At 44.6% G+C, this 24921-nt stretch overlaps 3 long non-coding RNA genes across 14 annotated transcripts; 1 reads left to right on the top strand and 2 right to left on the bottom strand.

Moving 5' to 3' along the window:
• The first annotated feature begins 524 nt into the window (after positions 1 to 524).
• On the top strand, positions 525 to 6261 carry LOC140647727 (uncharacterized). The gene is made up of 3 exons (XR_012040944.1): positions 525 to 713; positions 2575 to 2663; positions 5928 to 6261. It is a non-coding gene; the product is annotated as an uncharacterized lncRNA (long non-coding RNA).
• On the bottom strand, positions 4774 to 19145 carry LOC140647724 (uncharacterized). 11 transcript variants are annotated; one of them, XR_012040934.1, is made up of 7 exons: positions 18818 to 19145; positions 18514 to 18639; positions 18146 to 18401; positions 17218 to 17347; positions 13305 to 13618; positions 10419 to 12606; positions 4774 to 8598 (listed from the first exon to the last, which is right to left on the bottom strand). It is a non-coding gene; the product is annotated as an uncharacterized lncRNA (long non-coding RNA). The 11 variants fall into 11 exon arrangements; XR_012040932.1 differs by having other exon boundaries at positions 4775 to 8598; positions 10419 to 11553; positions 12225 to 12606; positions 18514 to 19145; XR_012040930.1 differs by having other exon boundaries at positions 18514 to 19145.
• Positions 19146 to 19815: 670 nt separating this feature from the next.
• Positions 19816 to 24676, bottom strand: LOC140646936 (uncharacterized). Of its 2 annotated transcripts, XR_012040600.1 has the most exons (4): positions 24511 to 24676; positions 23497 to 23671; positions 22020 to 22918; positions 19816 to 20746 (listed from the first exon to the last, which is right to left on the bottom strand). It is a non-coding gene; the product is annotated as an uncharacterized lncRNA (long non-coding RNA). The 2 variants fall into 2 exon arrangements; XR_012040599.1 differs by lacking the exon at positions 19816 to 20746 and having other exon boundaries at positions 21664 to 22918.
• Positions 24677 to 24921: the final 245 nt, after the last annotated feature.

Here is a 24921-nt window from a genome sequence, read left to right as displayed (position 1 = left end):
ACTTGCCCAGGCCCCGAAGCCCATGTTGCCACAGCTTCGTGCAGCTGTTCTTCAGCCAGCTGGATTACACCATCACATCTGCCGAGTGCAGTATGGACGTGGTCTGAATTGCTGTGGGCGTTTTACAGCGCAGGCAGCATAGTGTTGCTACCTTCATATGTGTATAAAATGATGGCACGGCCACTGCAATGGAGTGCTGGGAACTACTTCAAATTGGATAAACTTTTTTTACTGAAACAAACCCAGACTCTGTAATAGTTTGGATATGGTACTTGCAGTTTCAGTAATTTGAATATAGGAATTGCAAATAGAAATCCATCCAATTATAAAAAAATAATTCAATTATAACAGTCAGTGGTCACTGATGTTATCTGCACTGCAGGTAAATATGGCAAGAATGTCTTGTGGCCAATATTTCTACTATTTGATGACCACAGGATTATTTTTGGTTAGCTGTTACTATTTCCTTCTTGACTCATTCCTAAAAGGCACTGAAACATCAGTCTTATCACTCAGACAGCAGTTACTGCAACCGTCTTTAAATCAGTTTTGCAAACCTGCATCCAGAGCATCTCCTACCAGAAGGGTGTGCGCTCTGTGTCTTGTCAACTTGAAATCCCCTCCCTTCATTTGATGTGAGCCATGCGATGCAGCCTTTCATTCGGGCTCGTTGAGACTGGACCGAGTCCGAGGGAGAGCCGTCTGCGCTGGAGGTAACGCCACACCAGGGGAAAATGAGGAAAGAAACGTCGGTCTTGTGCAGTGGGGGAGATGATCAGCTATTAGCCGCCATTCTTGTAAATTGGGTGGAGGTTTTAATCCCCCCACCCCCAGCAGCCAGCAGATCATTTCACAGCAGTCATCTTTATAGCGTCTTTGTGAACGTGGTGGGGTGCCTTGTACTTCTGAGCACACGCTTTGTTACTGTCTTTGTCATGTCCTGATCAGACTATTGCAAAACCCCTTACACAGACTCCCCAAAATGAGTCATGTCTGCCGGCATGGATGTCTGCAAGCTGCCTCTCTCTGCACAGAGGTGCAGAGCTGTGTGGGAAGCGTGGGAGAAGACCACCCTGGCACAGCACAACAGCGTATTCATTAAAGAGAACACCTTAGTGGAACAGAGAGGGGCTAGCAGGTTGTCAATGAGCTTCTAGGTAAAATTTAATGGGTTCATTGTGACCCCCAAAGCCCTACATGCCAGCCTGGCTGCCACAGGGGCTGTCCCCCTGTGAAATACGTCCCCCCTTGCATCTGCAGAGAGTTTGAAGCCGTGCTTTGGAAGGGTAATCCCCCAGACAGACTCGGGGCACTGGAACATGATCCACTCTGCACCTCCAGGTCCCCAACCTTTATTTGCTTGTGGCATAGTCTGATTTGTCTGGTTTTAAACCCCGTCGTCTGCAAGACTTTTCCTGTAGATCGAATTCTACACTGGGAGAAGGAGCTGCATTACTCATACATTGTTTCAAAACTGTGGGTAAACTGGATGGTTTCTTGCTCCCATAGATGTATGACTTCATCCTCTCTATCTTCCCAACTTCGTGCACTAGCACGGCTGGATTTATAAGGTGATCCTCTTTGCTTCAGAGGCAGATCCACGCTGCCTTATCACCAGCTGAACAAGAATTCCTTCCTTATCACCTGTTAAGTGGAAGGATCAGTGTGTGTTGAAGTGGTGCAGCTATGTGGCATCTCTTGCTTTCTACCTGTCAGTAAATTAACTGCATTCAGTTTCTATAACTTGCCTGTTCTTAATACGTTGTTTCATTTCTTGTTATTTAAACAATTAAAAAATTGGTTGGTATGGCAAAATTCAAACCCTCTAAAGCAGAGTAGGCTAACACAATAATGTCTTGATATTGAACGAGTGAAAAATACTTTCCACTCAGTGACTCCTGAGCCTTCCACAGTACAGGAACTGCGCAATTTACTCAGGTTATTCATGAGGAATTTGTGATTAGCAGTGTGCTATTAATTGCTGAAATCCTCTGGTTTGCTGCTATTGTCCGTAAAGGATAAAAAAAATCTTAGGCAGCCCAGTCCGTTTCAAGCCCTACAATTTACACTCACTAAATTACTAGGACCAAATCTATATTCAGAAATTGTTCCATCCTACTCCGTGTGCTTCCTCACTCTGTTCCCTAGCATCTCTTTCCAAGCCTGTATTGGACAATTACCTTATATGCAGAAAATAACATCTGTAAGAGTTTATCTTGATTTTTTAAACGTTTATTCTCCTGTCATTGCTCAAAAAAAAAATTACAAAGCTATGTACAAACTGATATTGAGAAATGGTAATGCAAATTTACACATCTCTCACACTCAATAGCTGTTTCTAGTACTCTGCCTTTGTCCTTAGGATTTAATTAAATCTCTCACAGAAAACAGAATTTGCTAGTACTTGACCTTTGTTTTCAGAGCCCCAAAACACAAAGGCATTTAGAATCAATGACAATGCACAAAACACAACGCACTCCACTTAGCGCTCAGGGCAACACAATACTCATCCTTTATATGGAGAGACCCTGGGTTAAAAAAGGATTAAAATTAAGCCACAGTATTCTTTTCTAGGTCGTCTCCTGAAGAATCACGACCACTGCTTCAAGCTGATTATACGTTATGCAGTCCACCAGCACATGATGCCCAATGCTACCGCTCAAGTAATCTCTTTTTCTCACTACATAAACTATATCACCCTCCACTCTTTATTTGCCTTTACTGGCTTCCTTCCTGTCTCTTAACTCCTCACTTCAAGCTCCTCATCCTCTGCTTAGAGACCAAACATAATCTCCCCGCTGTCATTTCTGCTCCCGCTTCCCCTTCCTCCCCGCACGGCCGCCCACAGCCCACTTTGCTCCAGCAGCCTCTCCGCTTTTGTTTCCCAGCTGCTCTCTCCTGCATCCTTTTAGCTTCTCTTTACACCACTTATATCCCTTTCCTACATGGCTTTTCGCAGAGATACTTCACACTTTTTCTTTCTTTTCTCACACCGACTTCTTGCTGGTTTTTTTTTCCTTCTTCACTTTGGCGTTAATGGCAGAGATTAGGTGGATTTGTGATGAATAGTCACTAAAGAAAAAGTGAGTAAAATTTTAATTCTTGCAAAAGTAATTGAAACACATCTGAAAATTAACACTCAGCTAAAATGAAAACTGGTGGAAAGCTAATTAAGGGAAAGCATGATGTTCAGTGGCCTTGAACTGTGTAGAAAAACGTCACTGAATGAGAAGCTACAGAGAATAATTTTGCTTCTGGTCATGTTAACAAGGGACAGTAAGCCACACATTAAATATAGTCCTTGAGTTAGGAGCAGTTTCAAGTCTGAAGCCCTTTTTAGCCCTTGCAGGGAGGCCCATGGTAGGAGAAAGGTGTGCTCTTCCTATTGCACCAGCCAGCCAGGCCCTTAACATTTCCTCCTGTTACTCTCTCATTTACCGTCCCACAAGCCACAAGGAAGCCCAGTCACAGCTTCGTTCCCACCCAGCGGCAGGCTACACCTCTCCCTGCTATTCATGTGGCTGGGGAAAGCTCATCTGCTTCCCTGAGCAAATAAGTGTCTTTCTTGCGTCTTCTAGTGCAGTGTTGCTCAGCGCAGCTCGCAGCCCCAGGGTTCACAGCCTGGCTTTTAGCTTAACTAAAAGGGCATTATTTTTTTTTAATTTGCTGTGGGAGTGGAAGGAGCAACAAATACAAGCTAATATATTTGAGGGAAATACTTGAAATAATTTAAATTGTATTGTAACTGATGTTTTTGTCACCAGTGTCCTGCAGAAGGATCGTCAGGTTTGCTTTGGCATTTTCAGAACCCCCGTAATATTGCTCACGATTTACACTGCCAAGGGGCCTCCTACATTTATGGCTTCTGGGATCCCTGGTTCTGGCCCATACAGTACAAATCATATATTTTGAAGCCTTCTGTAGGAAAAGCAGGTGTCCACAACTTACGAAAGTGAGGAAGACTGGGGGAGATGCACTCCACAGACAGGGTGGCACTGGTCCGATTTCCATCCTCCCTGTTGGTTAAACTGGGAAAGACTATTTTTCTTCAGACCAGATTATGCTCGTAGGTCATTTACACAAATTCCCATAATCTCTGCACTAACTCTAAGGACTCACCGTGGCCTTATGTGTGTATATACATATATATATATATACACGTATATATACATATATATACATGTATATATATATATATGGTGGAATCCACCTCTGCCTCTGCTGGGGCCTCTCCAGCAGCTCCGCTGGCAGGAGCTGCTGCGAAGATGTGTGAATCACTAAGGTGTTCCCAATTTCTGCGGGCTGTTTTACCAGCTGCCAGGCAAGTTGCAGTGCTACAACCCCCTGCCTCGAGGACTCTCTCTTGCTCATGGCCCTCTGCCGGGTCCTGCACAAGCAGGGGCCTGATTCCGCAGACGGATGAAGGAGGGAAAGGCAGATGTTCTCCCGAAGGAAAAAAAAAAAAGCGCGAACTTGAGACACATCCTGTACCATGACTGCACATGCCTACAGAAAATGCTCCACATTGCTCTGCTACAGAAGCTGCCTCTCCAGGGCTTGCTTTTCCTTTGATTTTCTTATGACCAGAAATAGCAAATAACAGATTGGGAATCAAAACCAGTACCCACCCCTGAAGCCCTCTGCGTTGAACAGAAACCAGTAAAAGGCTGATTTTCTCCAGCATTTTTACAGTAATCTGTTAAGCTATTTCCAGATTGCTTGAACCAAGAATAGCCAGAGAATGTCAAGTCCTCCAGTACGTGGCTGTACCCTTCATTTCTCTGTGAGATACATTTCCAGGCAAGCATACAGGCCTTGACAACTACATCAAATGTGCAGATCAAGAAATGTTATGTCCGAGAGGTAGATAATTTCCCCCCCGCCGTGTCCAGGAACAGGCAATATTCTACAGCCCAGCTCCTCTGCTTCTTCCCATCACATACGCCAGTCACCCTTGTTTTCGTTATTCTTTGTCCAGAGTTTTGACCTCTGATTGACTTTGAAGTTTACATACGAGGAAAAACAGTCAGGCAGCTGCTAAAACAAGCGAGGAGAGATCAAACAGTTCCGAAAGAATTAAAAACAAACAACTTTTATCTTTTTCTTTTGTGTTTACCAATACATTAACAGATTCAGATAGATGGAGAGATACACAAACGTGCATACATATATTTAAATGATAACATTAAAAAGTTACATTAAAAGAATATTGTTTAGATTAGCGCAGCCGAACATTGAAGGATAAGGAAATTAGGAAAATTAGGAAATACCAGATTAAGATTGCTATGCTAATTTATTTCTGCCACTGGGTGTGATTATCCTGTGTTGTACAGAATGAGGCACGCATCCTGTGGGAAAGTCTAAAATATGACTGTGTCATGGAAGGGTTTGTAAGAAAACATATGCGCATGGGGAGGGACAAAAAAAGATTACCCAGAGAGTCTTAAATCTGCCATTTTCTAATGTATCAGGAACTGACGCTGTAGCTTAAATGACACTATTTTAATGACTGGGGCATAGGGAATCGGATGTCCTAGCTTGTTTTTTAGGGAGAAAAAAGCTAGAGCAGGGCAGCTCCCTGCGACATGGATGGAGAAGCACAGATTCTTGCCATTTATTCAGTAACGCAAGCTGACATTGCAGGTATTTATTTTGTCACCTTTGGAGTGGAGATATGATGTCAGTCATAAGTAGGAGTTATTTGGTCCAGATCCTGGAGCTGGAAGACCGATTAGTAGAAATCAGGTTTTGTTCCCTCTGCCTTTCTAAACCTTCCTAACCTTCTTCTCTATTAAATCCGGTCCAGAAATTTCATCCTGCTTTTGCTGTACAGTTTCTCCTAATGCTTCATCGCCTATTACTCTTTCAGTGTCACTGAGAACCCAGGTCTTTAAAAAAGTGATGTTGTCCAATTACTATATTGGCAGACTGCCTTGACCTTTCCTGGAGAAAACAACAAGAGAAAAGCAGTGGTAGTTCCCAACAGTTGCCATTTCAATGAATCTCACACAGAAATTCACAGAACACAGGAAAAATGTTGTCTCTGAGATGAATGACTTCGACTTCCAAAGGCCTGCCGAACACGATAAAGATGTTAAACTTCCCAAAAGATGTCAAATTTCCCAAATACCTAAAAAAATATTTCTACAGATATCATAGAAGTATGAATAATAATCTAAACCAGAATGTTTTTATTGAAAATAAAGCTCTACTTGCTTCCTTAGAAGTTTCCTTTTTTTGATTTAATAAGATTACCCTGGCCTGTATGATCTGAACTCTGAAGCGCTCTGTAATTTTGGACAGAGGCAAACCTGTCCATGCACTCTCCTGCCCCTTGATATTGCTTATAGAGTTAAGATAATTTCCACAGTCAGCTAATTCAAATCTGCTTTCTTAAATGCTTAAATAGTGCTAAATTATAGGATGCAAATCCTACCAAATGACAACTCTCTGTGTGTCACTTTGCCTCTCTGCCATAGATAAGCCATTGTCTCTCATGTAGGTCATAATAAACTATAAAAAGGGCCAGTTTGGGTAAATGGAAATACATTTTCCTGTGGTTTTTTTAAATGCTGAATTTCACAGATTGTTAAGATAGGCTTTGTAGAGCAGAGTATCACTACAAACAGAAGCAGAATTATCTTTCCAGTATTAGCTTCACAGCTGAAGCAGTTTGTGTACAGCTATCTTCTCCATCTATCCCTTGGGCATAAAGGCAGTGAAAGAATTCCTAAAGAAGGGAAGGAAATTGCATTGGTCAAGATCAAATTGCAAGCATGCATAATTTGATGTACTAATGATTGTCCACCAGATATCGCTGCAGGAGACTCGCCAAGATGTTAATTGTCCCCAGGACTGGAGTTTGATGCTTAACGAACATCTCCTCAGTTTTGTTGTGGAATGGAAGTTATGACAGCTGCAAAGACCGCTTGGCTTAGTTGAATGTGCAATAGTGAGTAGTGTCGAGAGAAATCCTGCTTTTAAATTAAAATCTCCTCTGCTTGCAAGTAGTAGCTATTGGTAGGGTTGCTGCAGAGATAGGAAGTGTAACTCCATAGCTTCAGTATGTGGAGCCAGTACAAGGCTCCAAGGTTAACTTTGCAGCTTGAAATTAACTCAGACACTAGAGGAGCATGTAATTTTGTACAGCTCTTTACACTTTTGGAAGTGTCAGGTTGTATCATAGGGACAGTCTCAGGTAGCACAGTGAAGTCCTCCTTGTGTAAAATAACTCAAAGCTGTATTTCACCGTCTTTGCATCTTGCAAGTTGCAAGATGTCATTTGTCACCTCTCACCTCCAGACATAAGAGCCAACAAACAGAGAGGCTACTTTGTTTACTGTTTTCTGAAGCAAAGAGGTCAGTCAACAGTCCATTAAAAAGACTTATGGTGAATAAAATATTCCTAAGCACAGAAGACTCTTCTAATCTGACTTCTGCTAAGCAAGCCTGCTATTCATCACCCCCATGCTGAGCAGCATACACAATGAGAAGGAATATTTCTCCATATAGGACAGAAAACTTTCTCACTTTGATAGCTAGGATTTCATCCCAGATATTAAGAAAACTCTGCCCATGCTAATTGCTATCTGCATAGATCTGCTGCTCATGGCGGGAGCAATAGCCTCATACCAGCCAAGTAAATGTTGTCCAGTTGGTGAACGATATGGCCTTTCTCTCCGATATTTCTCCTTTCCACCAGACTCAGAAGAATCCTTCTAAACATATGTTAAAACATCTGATTTGTTGTAGTTGTTACTGTGGCAATTGTACAGGTGGGCTTGGATTCTGCTTTTGGCTGAAGAAGGTTAGACTGCAGAGGGAATACTTGGAATTACCCAACAGCTATCACACATATGCTGGATTACTGAAGCATGTAGGTGATCAGCATTTCTCATGGGCACCAGTAAAAAGTCATGTCCTTTTCCTGTGATAATCTTAATTTCCTACCAATATTCTTCTGAAATAAAATGTGGTGGCTAATGTTCATCCACAGCCTATATCCATGATTGTTTCAGTTTCCTCTCTGTATAAAACTACACAGAAAAAAATGATCCAGGATGAGATACATGAATTACTTCCTTTGCTGAAGATACTGTTGTCTTTGCTATGATATTCCTAGACAGAGTTCTTGGAAACAAATGTGAGATCAAATAACAATAAATGATGTTGAGAAAAAATAAAGATATCAAAACAGAAGAATTACTGAACTGCAGTAGTTGAAAGCTGAATCTTTATCAGCAATACATCCAGATGCCTAAAAATAGGGTGCACTTCAAAGCTGTGTACATCTGTATCGACGATGAGAAGTAACAGCCATGTCATGGCCATTCCATAATTGCTACTGGTTCCTGAAATCCTTGTGTATCTCCAAAGGATGCTGTCCAGCGATCTCAGTTGATCAAACTGTTAAGCATTTTCCTCCAAAGAGAACCTGGCAGCAGCCTTGGAGCTTAACCTGGAGTAGGCTGGCTGAGTTGCAAAGTGGGGAGAACAGCTGCTGATCCTGTTTTTGTTTCGACTGCTGCTTGTAAGGAGGTATTTACCCTGCTACACTTCACAGGCTGCTCCAACTTGCCATAAGGCTTTTCTTTCTTTCTGCAGCATTCAAAAGAGGCAGGACTGTAAATCGTCTTCTCTGATTACTCTGAATCACATTAGCCTGCTGTATTTTGTGTAAGTGTACCCCACAGTGACCAAGGAGCTCAGGGTGGCTTTATCAGGCAGGCAACATTGCTGCGCCTGCCCTTCCCCGTGTGCACGCACGCTCCGGCGTGCAGCACGCCTTGGGGAGCTCGTACCAGGGAGCAGCTTTGCCCCCAGCGCCAGGGCAGTTCTCGGGGCTCCCCTGCTGCAAGAGCAGGGGAGGAAAACCCCGCTCACCTGCCCTCCGGGGGATGCACAGCCAGCGGAAAGGGCGACTGGTGAGGAACCTACACAGCGGGGAGGCCGTCCTCTAAGAGAAAAATCTCCCTGGACACTTGGAAACATTTTGTTTCTAACTGCCAGGGAAAATACTGACATTTATCTTTGGTACTGGTGCCAAGTTACATTTTGGCTTGCTCATGCTGAGGAACTTTCTGGCTTGGAGAGAGAAGAAAAAGAAAGCAGGTAGGCCACAAGGCTCCTTGCTGCCTTTTATTTTGCCCACCTCTGGGCCGCTGCCTTTCTCCTTACTCTGCAGCAATTCATGTGGGAGGGGGAAGAAGCGACTGCGGCAGCAAAGCACGGCAATGCACAACAGAAACTGGAAACAATAACCTGCATCTTGGGGCATGGTGACCAGCAACTCTGCTGGGAGCTGGGGATAATAGCCAGGGCACGGTAACCCACACTAACAGCTGGGAAAACTACTTGATGTGCTTCCAGGTTTGCTGGCCTGTCCTCCTCTTACACCTTCCCGGGGAAAGGTGTGGAGCTGCTGCTTGCTGTCAGCTCTGCCGTGCACCTCAAAAGAGTTTCTCCATGTGCTGAATACTTGCCTCTGGGAGGTGAAGAATTTTGGTTTCATAAATAGTTCATATTTTATTATTATAACTTACCCAATCATAAAATGCATTCATTATTTATTTTATTATTATAAGGTGTTATGTAGTTTATGTAAATATATTTGATTCTCTAACTCCTATTTGGACTGCTGGCTTTGCTTTCCTAGGGAGGAAGAATCCTTGTTTTGGGAAAGTGTGTATCCACCCTCAGAGGAATTGCCAAGGGCTTGAGACCCAAACGCTGTCCTCCTGCACTGTACAAAGTGAGGAAAATGCCACTGGTGATTATTCCCTTTGGCTGAACTGAGGATGAGCAACAAAATCTGAGGAACGCAGCCTGAAAAGGGGTGAATTTGTCTGCTCTCCCACCTGGTCTCATCTTTCCTCTTTCTTACAGATGTTGGCTTGGGTCAGTTTCTGTGTAGACAAGCTTTTTCTGAAGGGAGCTTAGCCTGGGACACTGGGGTAGCTGAGAACAACTGCTGAGCAAGAACATTCACCACTTTAGTTTGAGCAAAATGCTGTTTACCCCTTTCTCACTCATTTGCCTCTCCCATTTCCCTGTTTCTCACTGGAGGCAATGGCTGCCTGAGGCATGGGAGTACCAGCAGATCCCACAGCTGCTACGGCTGTCGGACCGGGAAGGGTACGCCAAGCCCGACAGAGTGGCCAGATTTCCAGGACCCTTGGAAATCTGCTCTCTTTGCTACATGGTCCTGTTACTGTGCCCAAAGTAGCCCTGCCCAAAGCCTCTTACACCACTGCGTGGTCTGACCTTGTTCATACACACATCCCACCCTGACTAGGGCGCTCTGTCATTTACTTCCCGGTGCCGCTGCACAGCATGCTTATGCATAGCTGGAGCTGATCCCCTTCTTACCACCACCACGTCACTGCTTTGAGCAACGAGCAGAGGACCCCTATGGATACCTGCAGAGGGAGGTCTCCGTGGTTTCTGGTCCTGGCTGTGTTGGTGCCAGCACAGGTGTCCTTCATTCTCAGGAAAGCAGAGAAGGAAGAGGCTCAGCAACTAGACCTGTAGCTGCCTGTGCTCAGAAAGTCTCATGGGCTCGACTGTTGGCACTCAGACTTGCCTTTCTCTGGGTGTCTGACCCCCTCCTGCTTGTCCACAGCTCTTTTTCAGTCTTGCCTGTCTTCTTTGCAGAGGCTTGGGCCAACTAGTCCTGCTTGCACTGGGTGAAGTGGCTTGGGCTCTGGTTCATCAGGACTGGTTTCTGCATATCTGCAAGGTTCCTTACTCATCACAGACACCACCACCCACGGTGAAACCCCAGGTCCTCACAGTGGACCATGAGGGAAACTACAGCTTGCCACCGGCCAGGCCAGATTCCTCAGTGAGACACTTGATGCAGCAAGAGCAGGAGAGCTCAGGAAGGGGAGCCCAGCTAAGCAGCCCTGAGCACGGCACACGTGTGAAGGTAACTCTGACCTGTATGCACAAAGGATCGTGACTCCCCATGCTTGGTTTTTTTGAGTCCTCCCAGTTTTAAATCTGACATACAAGATTTGCTGGACCTGTCTATGCCAGCTTCATAGTGTACACGCAGTGGGTCCAACCCACCTAGCATCAGACCTGGCAGCTGCTGTCGGGGCCTGCCTTTCCAATTGGGAGCCGGCTGCTTTTGTCTGTGGACTTGTGCCTTAACGTGGCATTGGAGCCAATGTGCTGAGGGTTGTTTCTACTGCAAGAAGAAATCTGTGGTGGAGCCACTTTTCCCCTGAGTTAGTTACAAGACTGTTTCCTTGGACGCAGCAGAAGCCAAACAGCAGGAGGCAGTTCCTTTGCTTGTCCCCACCAGCTCCGGACACCCAGAGTTCAGCTGAAGAGGCTCTTAATTTCAGTTTTCTTCAGAGACATGTTCCCTGGTTTCCTCCCAGACCACAGGATCGAATATTCCCTTGTTGCTTCATCTCACAGATTCTCCCATCTTTTCTGCTTTTATTTCATATATTTCCAACATGCACTCACTGAACATTGGCTATAGTTGCTTCTTCTCTCACACGTGTCTTGTATGTCTGCTCTGCTACGGGCATGGACTTGCTCCTGTGTTTGGGATGGAAATTGCTAGTTTGTATGGTCTAGCTACATGGAGATCCCTTTTCATGGAACTATCTTAAATGAGGGACAGGGGTTAGTCAAATACATAGCTATTTGAAGTATAAAATAGTCAAGTTCTTTGAAAAAGTCCGCCCCTAACTGTCCCAGACTGCTCACCCAAAGTTAAAAGAAACTTTTTGCTTTGATCCCCATGTTCTGTTTCACATACAGGGATGTATGTGACTTCACTTCACTAGTATATTAGAAAGATAAATAGATGTGTATGTGAAGTTCCCAGATATTGTAATAGTAAGAAGCATAGAAAAGCCTAGGAAGAAGCTAATATTTTGTCCTTTGAAAATGGGGCTTGGGTCAGGGGAAAATCTGATGCAGAAAAACTCAGTTCTACCACAGCCTTTTCTTTCTTTTCCTGCCAAACGTTCAGCCCACCTCCTGATATTGTGGGACATGAGGGAACAACTAGGGTAGAAGCGATCACACCACCTCCACCAGATGACAGCAGCAGAGATCCCCTATTCACCGGGGAGAATCTACTGTGGGAATCTCCAGTCGGTTTAAGTTCACGCTCTGCTTATGCGTGCATAAGCAGAGCAAACTTGGCAGGCTGAACACTCTGTCTCTTAGGAATATTGACAGATTAATGTAAACTCAATTACCTTCCCTTTTCATTCCAGTCGGGTTACTTGCACTGTGTGCTAAGTACATCAGCATCTGGAGTCGCTTTGAACAACAGGAGAAAGCATTTTCCGGTGTCAGAAGTAGAATTTTGTACAGTATTTATAACTTGCAAAAAGTCAGGGGTTTGGCTGTGCTTTGTTTCCCACCATCCTGGAACAAACAAACAAAGCAAAACCTATGTAGACAGTTCATCATCTCCAAGGGCTGGGGGTTTTTTTGGGGTATAGCTGAATGGCTGATAGCCATTTTGCCTATGAGCCAGTAGAATTGAAAGATGTAAAACCAGCTTCTGAATTTTCCTTGCCATTCTTCCCACCACCACCATCTTCACTATCCATTAACCCGGCTCATTACTGAAAGCTGAAAACACAAAAGAAGTAAACATTAGTTAATGAGGTTTGCACCTGGGGCTGGTAAACAAAGCTGCTCTCCATGCCTGTGAGCTCTTGAGGGGAAACTCGCTGCTGTATGAAAGCAAATCTCAGCACAGAAAGGACAGGTCTGCCTGGGGTAGGGTGTGTGTGCAGAGAACGGGAAGAATACTTTCTTTTTCCTGATTTCATCATTAGACAGGGAACGATGAGGAACAAAATCTTTCCTAAATTTGTCCCTCCAATTGGAAAATACATATTTGCCTTATCTTTGTTTTCATTGTAGCTAGAAATTGATGCTCATCTGATTCCTTACTCCCCTGTAGTTTCGGACGTTTCAAATCTGTATTTTTCATCCTGGGGTTTTGTCTCAAACAGAGAGAATTGAGACTTTGTCTTGGACTTAAAGAATCAAGACTTTGTCTGAAATGCAATAATATGGCGCATACTAAACAAAACAAGTCTTTGTGTACCATTATTATCAAAACATTATAGCACCAGGAAATAGCTGGACATGGACTTTCCTTTGCTAGTTAGCTGCTACTATAGATGTGTTAAAGTTCAACTCATTTTACTTTTAAATCCTGTCACAGTTGCTGAATGCTTTGGCAAAGAAAGAAACAGCCTATAAGAGGGTTCTTTACAAAGGAGTGATGCACATATTAAGTGAGCATGTTTTCACCTTACCGTTTCCTTCATTCAATCCACACTTCTCTGAATGTGACTTTCACTCCTGTGCCCAGGCGTGACCTCCCTCCTGCCCGCCCGGTGGAGCATCACCAGCAAGCAGGTAGGAGTCCCCCGGGCAAACCGGCTCCTTCGGGAGCTGCGCATCACGGCCAGGCTCGCCTCTTCGGGCATCGGTCGCCAGAGCCAGGCTCAGTCCCTGTCTTGAAGATGCTGCTGTGAGTTGTTCAGTGGAAGAAACGTGCTGCATGGTTTCATTCCCATGGCAGAGTCTGCTCTCTCTTTCGGTGCTTTCCCCTGCGCAGGGCTACTGTCTGAGAGAAAAGCAAGCTCTGTAAAAGCAGACCTCCCTAGGCATACATTCAGGGATGGATTTTCTTCTTCTCTTCTTCTGGTGCTCAAATCAGGGTGAGGATTAACTCCACTGAAGACAATGGAGCCAAACCAACACAAGTCAAAGGAGAATCAGACTGTAGCTCTTAAGAAACATCTATTCCAATTACTTCCCAGACTTTTATTGCTGCAAATATATAAATCTTTGTATTAACCGACTTCAAAGATCATAAAGCCCTAATTGTGTATGCAGCCTACTAGTAATGCAGTGTGCTGCTGATGCATAAAACACACATAGATAGTACACAAATACACTCAGCCTGGGCTTAAATTTAGCTTCAACCACACAAAAGATATCTTTATAACTAAGAATGATGGGAAGAAAGATCTCATTCCAGATCAGATGAACAGCTCATTTTTTCACTGATCCTGGATTTGGCTGACCTGACTTAAATGTGACCTAAGACATTTCTTAGTGCTTTGGAAATTGCATCAACATACTTGGGTTGGAGATGCCACAGTCAGAAAAAAAATGGGGATTCTATTTTTAAATTCTGCTGTTCCTTTTTAAAATAGATCAGTGAAGCATAGCTTTTCCTATAGCTGTAATTTTTCAGGCTAAGCAAACTCCAGTAATTTCAAAGGCAGTGGGAACAAGGGGTCACTTGCGGCCAGCCAGAAAAAAATTAACTCTTTGTTCTTTTCCAGTAAAAGCTTTTGTCATGTTATTGTTGTTGAAAAGAGTCAGCTTATAAATGAAAAGGTAAGCTTTTCCTTGCAAGAAAGAACAAACTGAAAAAAATATGTAGCAGTAGCAGTCTCGGAGGTGTACGAGAATATTAATGAGGGAAGAGAAACACATCAGAAATTCAGCTATGTGTTTGCTCAGTACCTATCACTAGTGCAGGACTAGCTTTTGCTAAATGACGACCGTCACTAGATAGCTGGTGTCAACAGGAGACTGCCAGGAGCTACAAACACCTTTCAACAAAAGGAGGCTGTGAGCCATGCAGTGTACGAGCTTTTCCTGACGTTACCATTGGTGCTGAGAACTCCAAAGCCTCTCCCTAATAACATACAGCCGAAAGTCTTCAGATTTAGGGGGAAAAAAAGGCACATTCCAGCAGCATGACACCCTTGAATACTTAACACGAGTAGAAGAGATCCTTGTTTCATGATCGTTTTGTATCGGACAGCTAGACATACAACAAATGTTTTATGAGTTAGTGTGTTAGGTGATTTTTGGATCATACATTTTATACCAATGTCCAAATAACCCCAAAACACTGAAAAACCCAAGCATAGGTAGGTAGGCTGTCCTTGCCATTAGGATGTGTTTAGCTGAAAGATGGACTCCTGGCGCGAATTCACACCTTTGAGCATTGGCCATCCCATAGATAAAGTCCCTTGGAGTAAAACTCTGCCCTTGCTTGACCTGTCAGCTGTAGCTCAGGTCTGCTGATTTCAGCAGGGACTCAACTCACATTTATCTAAAAGTTATTGGCCATCCTCCTGGCAAGTCATAGGGTAGATTCATTTTTTTCAATACTTTTTGAGTATGGGAATGGCATTAAAAAAACCCAAACAAATCCCAGGTGGCTTCCAACTGGGTGAAGCAATGATAGTTTGGAACTGGAAAGGCTTGGCCTCTGTAGTTTGAGAGCCAAACTGGGGAAGCTGGGATAGACATTCAGGCTTTGAAAACACCAGCTATCTTCTGTTTGTTTGTATCTACATTTACGTTGGGATAAACAGCTCTCAGCAGAAGAAAATGCAATTCGTTTAAGTATTTCAGCCAAAGGACAGCAATTATAACAATAAGGCACTCCTTTCCCCACCTTCAAAGCATTTGCTAGTATCAACAGTGGACCTGAGACCAAGTCCTGAGGCTTAAATGTCTTCCAACTAAGCCAACTTGACACTTCAGAGATCTGCTATTTGGATTAGACACTCTGAAATGTTACAAACATTTTCTAGTTAGAGCATTTTTGTCCCATTGATTACAGAATAGAAGTTACTTTGGTGCACTGCAATGATGTTGCAAAGTCCTTCTTGAGAAATGAGTTTCTTCATGCTGGAATTGCAGAGTGCGACCAGTGGACAGACCAGACACTAATAAATCTTTAGTCTCAGGGCATCTGAATAGTCCACGGTCCCTTAGCTGTCAGGAAATGTGTTGCTTTACTAAATCACATAAATGTTTAATGATATTTTAACTTACACAGCACTGACCATGCATTGTTTCTAGGAAAAAAACCCCAGGTGTAAGGATTTGAAGTAAAAGAACCTTGGTGGTGTGGAAGTGTATACCAGGCAGGAATACCCTCTAGCTACAACTTACAGTAGCTCCTCATGTTGGCATTGACAAAACCAAAGGGAGCCTTCTCCCATGTTCCTGAGATTTCCATGAGTTGATCAGAACATGCAGAACCCTTTGAGCAAAAATCTCTTTTACTTTATAAACAAATCTCTGCAGTATACAAACTATTACAAAGAATAATGTTTAAAGGCTCAGTCAAATACAAATTTATTACATGGTTTAAAAATGCTAAAGATAGCTTTTAAAAAAGAATGGTGCGTTTGATTTCTGCAGTGCTGTTTGATTAATGCAGTAATATGTTTTGATCCTCACTAAGGTCTAAAGTGCATAGAGAGCATGTTTTCACCTTTCCATCTTGGTATAGATAATATAGTTTACAGCAGTGAGAGTCAGTGCAGAGAATTAAGAGACAATTAAGACAGTTAATAGCATTTAATTCTGCTTTTGCCTCTTTGGCAGAGCTGCAGCAAGTAATTCCACTGGGTTTGATTCAGTTTTTCTGCCGGTGATACTTGAGCACTTTTGTAAAATACTTTTAAGTCTGTGGTTGTAAAGTGCAATGTAAAGGTTAATTGTTCATTTCGTGTCTGTTACTGGAAAAGCTCTCCTGCTAAAGGGAAAAAAAATAGTGCCTTCATCCTTTTTTTCTTCCCTTAACTTTTCAAGTATTTCTAAATTTTCATTTTTGGGCTTTGTTTCTAAAACAGCATCTTAAATATTGCGCCATAATTACATTTGTGAATGACCCTAATTGGTGCGATCAAGTAGCTCAATGCAGACTGTTTGTCATCTTCAAAGACTGCAGCTAGACCCTACGTGAAACACTTCCCTGAAAATCTAGTCACCTCAGGCAATGGCTATTTTGAATTGCATAACCTAAATAGCGTCAGACCACCAGTCAGATGAGAAATATGCAATGAAAAAAACTGAAGATATTTTAAGGAGCTGTACTTAGGGGACATGATAAATTTGGCTTTAGGACTTCTAGTATCAGATCAGAAGTTTGCAATCACATACTGTAAAACATTTTGGTAAAAAATCATTATTTTAGCTGAATTCTGTTTGAAACAATGTTAACTTTGTGCAGGTGGATCTTGGGCTTGTTCTGATACTGTCAGAACAAGTTTCATCAGCCAGTTCTTGACTTCTTGTCATTTTTTCATCTCCAGGTCACTGTTGCCAGTCACTGGTGTCCTTTAACTGGAGACTGAAGTCAGAGCCTCTTTAATCTCTGTATTGCAGCCGCTCCCAGCTACGTACCTCACTTTGCCTCAGACGTCTTGCATGCTCTGCTTTCGACCTCTTCTTTTGCATCCACCCTTTGCCTCCATCCTTATATGCTGAAGATGCTGAAGCAACATGAGACGATCACAGAGCCAGAGCCGTGTTTCTGTAAAAAGGCACAGTAAAGAGGCACACTGCAAGTCACATGCACCCTTTCTATTTCCCTAGCCCTGTCTGCCAAAATCCACCCTGGACCCAGCTGAGGAGCTGGACACATGTGGGCAGCGTACCCATGATGGAGTTTACAATGCCATTTCCATGTGGATATCACAGGGTGGACACCAAAGAGACTGGAGCGGTGCAGGGGCAAAGCTTTGAAGTGTGACCACAAGAAGTCTAGTGACAGGAACGGATGGCCTGATGCAAGAGCGTGCTGCTGGTTCCTGAGGAGACGGGCTTATCCAAAGTGGGTACATTGGCGACTTGAGGGCAGACTTCCCTTTGAGCCTAACAATCTCTCATCAGAAAAAAAGGGGGATTCAGGGGTGGTGAGTGGGCTGTCCTAGGAGGTACAGCCACAGGGGAGAAAGGTAGGTAGGCAGTGCCTTCTCTGTCCTTGCGTGTTGCTTGCAGGAGGAATTCAAGGTAAAAAAAAAGGAAATAATCTGCCTCTGGCCCAAATAAGGAAGCCTGTTTGAGAGCTCTTTTCTGCTTGCATTTTGTTTGTTTGTTTGTTTGTTTTACTTCTTTTGTGGGGTGCCCCGGTTTTCTGGGCACATTGCCAGGGGTTGTGTGCTTTGCCAAGTGGCAGCCTCGAATTCTCCAGCAGGCAACATCCTGGTTCCACCCTATCCTGAATGGGGTGTGCTCACACACCCACATGTACCATCAAGCACGCTTTGTTTCAGACAGAAGTTTGGTGAAGAGAAGTTAGGCTAAACCTGCATTTCTCCCATGAACTGACCTTAGTGTACCGGCAGCTATAAAAGCAAGCTGTAGCTTGACATAGCAGTTGTGTATCCTTTGGAGGGATCCCAGGAGAAGAGATGCTCCCCCAGACGCGCATAGGCTCTCTCCACGGTCAGGTTCACAGTGTCTCCTCAGGCAGCAATTTGCTGTTGCTATATTGTGGCATACTTTGACGTGAATGACAAAGGACCTCAACCGATTAGAAATGATGTGGATCACTGTCACATTCTCCAGCAGGGCAGAGATTTCACCTGCAGACCATCGCCCACAGACATTTACTATCACCAGGGCTGGCCCAGCCAGGGAAGGAAAAAACTAGCGATGCAAGCAAGGGTCTAAACAGAAAGGAAAATGGTTACTTACCTCTGTAGTAGAGGCGGCAATAAGAACTGCTTAAATTTTACACCAGTGCCCCAGGAGAGGGATGTACAATTCAAGGGAAAGATGGTAAGTTTGCAGTGGTGAAAGCCAGGGAGCAGGAGAAGGCAGCTGGGGCAAAGGGAGGACTCGGCTGGGCAAACATGCACTTCCCCAGAGCAGAGCTGTGTTCCAGGGCAGCCCTGAACAGCGGCCTGGTTGCTCCTGCAGCCCCTGCTGCGCTCACACATGCTTGCCTACGCCCCAGGGGGGTGAGCGCAACCAGCTTGTTCGGGGGAATGAAACTCACTCCCGTTAACGCCACGGGTCTCCTCATCGCCAGCAGAAGCGGTGCCACCTTTGCCAGGCGGCAGCTGGCTCTCCGAGGCTCCCGGCGAGACGGCAGCCCCGCAGAGCCGTCACAGCCGCCTGCAGCCCGGTGACTCGGGCACCCGGCCTCTTCCCCACGGCGGCACAGGCAGGCCGGGCTCCGGGCACCTAGAAGAGGCCGGCAGCGGGACAGCTCGGCACCCCCCGCTCCCCCCGCAGGAGCGCTGCGGGCCGGGCCGCCGCTACGCGCCCCCCGCCCCGGCCGGGCCGCGCCGGGCCGGGCCGGGCCGAGGCGGGCGCGGAGGCCCAGCGGGGCGCGGCGGGGCGGCGCCACTAGGCGGCACTGCGGCTGCGCGGGTCCCGCCGGCGGCGGGCCCGGCCGGGCAGCGCGGCCCGAGGCGGGGTAGCTCGGCGGTGTCCCGCCTTTGGAGGGTTTGCGTTGACGCCTGCGGGGAGCTGTGAAAATCTATTAAAGAAACCATTCTATATTAAAAAAAAAAATCGTGTTTTTAGGCGCAGAGAAAAGGTTTCGTGGGAGGATGGCGTCCTTGGCGCTGCTTGCGTGTGGAAGTGAATCCCCCATGACCCCGTCCCTTTCCCCGGGACCCCCGGCAGGCACCGCCGAGGGGTCCCCCGGGCGCCCAAGGGCCTCCCCTTGGAGCGCCGCAAGAACGTTTTAACAGGGCTCACGCACTAAGGCTGCGCTGAGGGGACGAGAGACCCTCCGGAGGGCAAAGAAAGATTTCCACGGAGAGGCGAGAAGGAGGAGCGGCACACGGGAGAAGGGCTGGCTCCCGGGCGGCCGGGGGAAGGCTGCTGTCACGTAGAACCACAGAAGCGCAAGGACGCTGCAGAGATGAAGAGCAGCAGGAATACGGATAAGAACAGTTTTAGAAGAACGCAGCTCTAAAATTACAGGAACAAAGTGATTTTAATAATGCATTAGTTGCTATACAGGCAGGGTAGAAACGCCATCAGTCGTGTAGGCAGGTGAGAAGCTTCAACCAACATAACTGTGCTCTAGTTAAGAACCACTTTCAAGGGGATTTGCTAAGACCCCCAGTTTTGACTCAAGGTTGCCTGGGATTTTTGCCTATGCACAGTATAAACCGTAAGATGAACAAAGGTTGGCAGCAGACTTATTTTGGGAATTTCAATAAATACCCCAGTTCTACATTTGGGGGAAAAAAACCAAGTGGTGTTACTGCTGCAGAAGAAACAGTAGGTGCCTCAAAGGGCTCTAAACAACAGCCACTGACACCAGACATCCTACCAGCAGAAAATGTGTATTGTTAGCATCTCAGAGCTTTCTGAGAGCTGACGGAGTGCTCTGAGTCCCTTAAACTCCCTTTCAGAACAACTGGCAGTCCAGGGGATCTCCAGGGGGTGGGAAAGAAGTTCACGTTGGAACAGTATTTTGAAAGGTACACAGAATGACCTGGGCAATTCAGGCTGTGAACTTCCATCCGGCCTGTAGCCAGACATTGCCTGGATTCTTCTGGCTTCAGGCCTGATGGAAGTCTATAGCCTGAAATGCGTGCTGCCCAGAATGACTGTGTTAATAAACACCAAAATAAAAGGAAGTACATAATTTATGCCTACTGACATGGATTTACAGAAAGCAGATTTTGCTGAGATAATCTGGTACCTTTTTCAGAAGAGTAAGACCTTAATTCATAAAGACAGTTATTTTCCTATAAAACTATGATAAAGCACGAGGCTTTAGTTTTGCACAGTTCTGTGATCGAGAGGTTATAGCAAATTAATATACCAGATAGTTCAAAATCCAGTGGTTAACTCAACTGTTAGTCTTGATGCTAACAATCATCATTCAGGATCATTCATTGTTCAGGGGTGTTAACTCGTGGAGCTCCACCTGGATCGTCTCCTGGCTAGTTTCCATTTTGATCTGCGATACAGAAGAAAACATAAACTCATCCTATTGCAACAGACCAGAGGAACAGAAGCAAAAATAGGTCACTGATGTAATTAGGTGTTAAACAGAAAGCAAGCATATAATATATTACTTTACTACAGGTAAACATGAAGCTATATACCTCAGAACAGAGAATGAAGGCCACAGTAGTAAGATGGGAAACTGTACTTGGAAGCAGTGGCTCTGGAAAAGACTCAGAAGAGAGGGGCACAGCAGCTGAACAGAAAGGGGTAATGGAATCTTTAGACATACAGGCAGAGGAGTCTTGAGCCGGGCTAATGAAGTTATGGTACTTTGGGATTTGGTACTAATCTTGCCATTATGCTGAAATGCTGGGTCTGGTTCTCCTAGGCTCGGGTCAGGGAGGATGTTGCCACATTAGTGGGGGGAGAGGTCGGTGTCATTTTGCTGTGTTAGACCCAGAGCACATGAGAAGGAGCTCCTAATGCTCCATGGGCTTCACTTATAGACAAGAAAATGGTGTAACACAGCAACCAACATGATAAAATTTGTGAAAGCAGAGCTTTTTATATCTGCAAGATTGATTTCTGAGAGTTATCAGGGATTACTGTCCTGGAACTGAAACTGTTCAATATCACTGAATTTTTTTCATAGATGGAAGTAAGTACCTTTGAGGTCAAGGTTTGCATGCTTCTCCCCTCTGACTGGGGACAAAATTATGTCCCCTAGCATAGTTATCTTAAACATGGAAAACCTTATACATTTCTGAGGATAAATGTGAGACCATTTCTTTTACTGGACTTCTGAAAATACCAGACTAAATGACTTGATGGAGTTTCCCCCATTCAGGAGAGAGAATTTATTTCATTCCTCTGGCACTTCTTGGAAAGGAGGTGCAGAAAGAAAGGGTTTAATATGTACATGAGTTGTGCAACCAGTTGTCAATGCTGGTTAATTCATTAATTCAGAACCTTCCATTAATTCAGAACTCTTGCTCAGTTTGCTACAGGGGCTCAATTCAAGCATCTTGGAAACAAAATCTGGCAAGAACAAGAATTCATGCTTTTTCCAAGGGTTTCTTCAACCTCAAGCACCCCTCCCTCCACCCTCATATTTTGCTGTTGGACTGCTTTCCCACAGAGCAGCTAACGTCAATACTTGCATGTGTTCCTGCGTGCGGTTTATGTGTATGCAAGCTACCTGCATCTTAACACCTCACCACTGTATTATTTTTTTCATGTTAGATACAGCAGCACAGCCTACATTACTGGGAATTTAAAAGTACCTAAAAATGTCCATTCTTTTTTACTGAGCCGGTACGCAGTTGCTTACTGATGATAGAAAAAAGGCACCTGTGGAGGGCACCTGCTCCAGCCCCGTGCTCAGAACAGGGCCAAGTTAGCACATGCTGCTCAGGGTCTTTTCCAGTGAAGTTGTAAATATGCCCAAGGATGGAGAGTCCTCAGTCCCTCTGGGCAACCAGTGCTTGAAAGGCTTTTTTTTCCTAACGTCGTGGTGGAATTTCCCTTCTTGTTCCCTGATAGGCAAGTGTCAACTGGTGTTTACAGGAGAAGGCAGTATACTTGATGGCAATGCGATGAAGGACAAACTTCTTTGCAGGGAGGTAGCATTTACATTCTTCAGCGTCCTCTTGGTCTAACTGGTTGCTCAGCAACTCGTCTGCAGTGAAACTAGATAAGATTTGAGCAGCAACATTGTTCTCCCAGTCAGCGGGCAGTTAAATGACCAGGTAGTTGACCAAAGTGTTTGATGAAGTCACGGCAGACTGTTTCAACCAGTACTTTAATGATCATTGTGTTTACCTGTCTCCATTTCATGTCCATCTTCTCATGCCAATTTTAGTAATTTCTGGTTCCCTCTCTAGTAGCATCTCTTGAAGGATTTTATAAACCACTCCTAATATCTGTCTGCTTTCAACTCCAACTTGCTGATAGCACTGGAGTCCTTCCTCAAGTCTTCCATTCACAAGTGATACCCTTTTCCTCCTATCCTCAACTTAATTTGGAAGCAAAAAGCTCAGTGTCTTGTGATTTTCAGGTTTCCTTTTGCATAATGTTCAAGTTTCTCATGCTGATGATCACGGCAGATGTAGAGAGGACCCAAGCACCAGGAGTATAGATGTCTCGCAGCACTAAAAGTTCTCACCACTGCTGGAGCCACCATCTGTAAGACACCACACAGCACATTTGGTACTTTACAAAAAGTGTTACTCTCGCACGGTCCCTTGAAGAGGTTCCTGCTGAGCCAGACAGGAGTATGCCTTATTTTAATTTTGGGGTGCCAAAACCCAAGAGGAACCTTCTGACTTTCAACTACAAAATGTTACATAAAACTGAATTTACCTATAAGGAAAATCCTTCCTCAAGAGCTAAGGGAAAACAAAACAAAACAAAACAAAGAAAGCAAAGGAGGGTGGAGATACCATACATGTAGAATTACTGATCTGAAAACACTAGTGCTCTGGAAGCAGAAGTCCAGTTTATGTGGTCTAATATTTTATTTCAAGTTCATAGATTGCTAAGTGTCATGAGCGAACATAGTAAGAGACTTAGCTGGCTTTTTGTTTCTTCAGATGAACAAAACCTCTTGTAAACAAACTAGAAAACCCAGAGGGATTTGTTTTGCATAACCTGGACCTACCCTTTCTCTGGAGCTGCTAGGACATGGACCATTTTATACAGTAAACACATAATAATGGGAATGAATAGAGATTAACTATTTTTATGTTAAAAATAACCCACAGCATTAATGAGTCCAGTTTTTGTAGCCCTCGGGATTTTCTTCCTCTTTTTGGCTGACTGGACAGCAGCTGGTTTTGGAACTGTTTCTAACCAGCAGTGCAAGCAGGCAGGTTTCCTTCTCTCCTGACAGCAATCACCATCCGGTCTGTTTAACTGGCAGGAGGTACCGAGAAACCTGTACAAAAAACCCAATATGTAAATAAAACATGACCTGAAACCTCACGTTGCAGTCATGAGGATCCAACCCTGTCCGAGCTGGGACTGGGGGCTATGTTATTGGCTGTTGCGGGTTCCAAGGCGAAGCGATGCAGGGGGTTAGTTCAGCCGCAGCCTTCCCTGCTGACCAACCCAAGCCCAAATCCCAGCCCAGACTGCTTTCAAAATGCAAACAGGGGCCCTCCACTGATTCCTTTTAATTGATGCCACCAGAAGACCCGCAGAAATGCAAAAGCTGTACAGCAAGTTGTTAGCAAACATAACTCGCTGTGCATTTGGTAGTACCATGTGCTTGAGAGACAGTAATATAGTGAAAGACAGCAAATGATACTAGTCTTGACAAAACAAAGGACTTCCCTGACACCCAGATGAATGTAACTCAGTATGAAAACCAGTAGCTTTACCAGACTTTAACCTAAATTAATCTCCCAGGAAAGTTACACACACAGAAAGAAAAGAAGAGGGGTAGTTAGACAAAAGTATTTGTAATTAATACATTGTAACTCATGTACAAATTTATTTTTGCAAGGAGGTTTGTAGGCATATAGATACTGCAGCATTTAACTTGTTGGGGTTTTTCTTTTCTTTGAGAAACAAGAGAAACAGCTGGGAGATGAGTAGCTAAAATATTCTGTGTCTGCACACCTGCAGAGTGCAGGTTAAGACAGCTCAACACCAAGACCCTAGAAGCTGCCCAAGAGAGGCGTGGCGGCTCTTAGACATGTTTCTGAAACTCTGTGGGAAACCTTTGCTGTGGAAAAGCCAGCTGGCAGGTCACACCCCACAGCACACACCTACCTTTCTTTCTATGCTTCAAGAGAACTGAGCCAAGCTGTCTCTGTGTTCACATACATCTGTAAATTCTTTTGGAGAAGATGGAGAATTTATAAATACGGGAGTAGACAGCTCTGTAGACTCAGAGATTTGCCTCCGCAAGACTGTGGACAGCACCTGAGCCTGTTAAGATACAGTGAATGCTGGACTAACTTCACTTAGCAGCTAAGCTTTTCATTAGGATAAAGCCTGGCCTACCATGATGCATGTGGACCTGGTAGGAAAACTGGGAGGGGAGTGAGTGTTAGTTCTGGCAGCTACACAAGCCTGGGGAATTTACCGTAAGCTGCTTTAAATAGGAATTTTGTCTGTGTAAAGGGAACAGTGACAAAACCAAGAATGGTTAGGACTTGTGCAGTCTTATCCACCTCACCT

This window comes from Ciconia boyciana, chromosome 2 (assembly GCF_034638445.1).
Source record: "Ciconia boyciana chromosome 2, ASM3463844v1, whole genome shotgun sequence".
In the NCBI taxonomy this organism is placed as follows: domain Eukaryota; kingdom Metazoa; phylum Chordata; class Aves; order Ciconiiformes; family Ciconiidae; genus Ciconia; species Ciconia boyciana.
This window is presented reverse-complemented; position numbering and strand designations above follow the sequence as displayed.